We start from the raw sequence: 1,750 nt of genomic DNA, 5'->3' as shown, positions 1-1,750 counted from the left end.
ACAAAATATTATTGTTGTTCAGATGAGTGTGGACTTGGGCTGCAACAGTTTTTTCGAGTATCTTGGAGAGAAATGGTAGATTAGAGATTGGGCGGAAATTATTCAAGTTATTGGGGTCCGCACCTGGTTTCTTGAGAATAGGGGTTATTCCACCTGTTTTGAGGGATGAGGGGACGAGACCAGAGGTAAGGAAGGAGTGAATTATGTCGGTAATTAAAGCGGAGAGAGAAGGTAGACATGCTTTAACTAGGTGGGTAGGAAGGGGGTCAAGCTGGCAGGCGGATGATTTGGATTTACGAATGAGATTTGATATTTCAGCGACAGTGGGAAGATCGAAGCTGGATAGTGGGGAGGAGAGGGGAGCATACGGAGTTGAGTGAAGTGATGTATAGCTAGAGGAGGTCAGTTGCTGGTGAATATTTTTGATTTTGGCATTGAAAAAACTGAACACTCATACAATTATTCATATGCCTATGAAAAAATAATATATTTACGCTGTAGTAAATGCATTCGCTACTTCATTGTGAAATGTGTATAGTTTTGTAAATTGCAGAGATATTCTCAACAAAGAAAAAAATTAAAGAGAGCGGAAAATAGTATACGTGTGTTGACTCAGAAGGGAGAACTTGAAATAAGAAAAATTGCATCTGCATAAAGACATTAAAATGGTCACAGAAAACATGACCAGAATGTAGGAAATACAGTTATCAGATATCACATTTGTTAACAGCTATCGTGTGTTTAGCTAAGTCAGATCAGCCTCATTGTTGAGTATCCATTGTAGGCTAAAAACTGAAAACACAGATCCAGTCGTAGATGAAGATCAAGGCCTGTCTCTTTCTGCAGAACTGTGATCTTTGTTTGCGGAGATGAAGTCAATGCTCTTCCGAGTTATCTTGCAGACAGTTGATGCGGGTAAAGTGCTCAATGTGCTGCATTAAATGGAGGTCAAATTCCTTCAGCATAATAGGCACCACTAAAGCTGCAAAACAAGCGGGATGCTTCTGCAGGCAAGCACTTTGCAACAAACCTGTTCTGGTAAAAGCCCTTTAAATATATACTGCTTTACAATGACTGAAAATCGAAACACATCTTTGATCTTCTTATCTGTCACGTTGTGATGACATTTGCTTCTAAAAAGGCAATTAAACAGGGGCTGTGATCTCTAAATAACCCACATACTTAAATAGATCAATTGGTTTCTTAAGGAGTCTTCTTCCAGTGTACATGCAGAAGACCTTATCATTTTACAGTTAATCAGCGGTGTTAAAAGAAGCGCTGTCAAGCCATTGATATGTGGGACGTTTAATTAGCTTTTATGCCATTCACACTTTACTTGCATTGGCGGTTTTTCTGCTAGATTCCCAAACAGTGTGTTATGTGCTGAAACGGCATAGATTGGGTGAAAAGGGCAGAGCAGCTTGCTTTCGTTAAAACTTCCAGACAGCTATCTATTGTCAGACTCCATAGTGTTTGATAAGCCTTCCTATTATTTAAAGTTCAGAGATGTCCCTATTCAGTGTTTATGATTTCAAGATTCCTTTATTATAAATAAATATATATTTGTTTATGATAGTGCTATCAAAATGTTTGCACTAACGATTAACCTGAAAACTTGAATGTGCTAAAACATTTTAGCACATTCTTTAATGTTTTAATAAAATTTAATGAATTGTGTGTGTGTGGGTGTGTGTGTGTGTGTGTGTGTGTGTGTGTGTGTGTGTGTGTGTGTGTGTGTGTGTGTGTGTGT

Source organism: Notothenia coriiceps, unplaced genomic scaffold (genome assembly GCF_000735185.1).
Source record: "Notothenia coriiceps isolate Sejong01 unplaced genomic scaffold, NC01 NC01_scaffold00024667, whole genome shotgun sequence".
Taxonomy (NCBI): domain Eukaryota; kingdom Metazoa; phylum Chordata; class Actinopteri; order Perciformes; family Nototheniidae; genus Notothenia; species Notothenia coriiceps.
Note: the sequence above shows the minus strand (reverse complement) of the source record.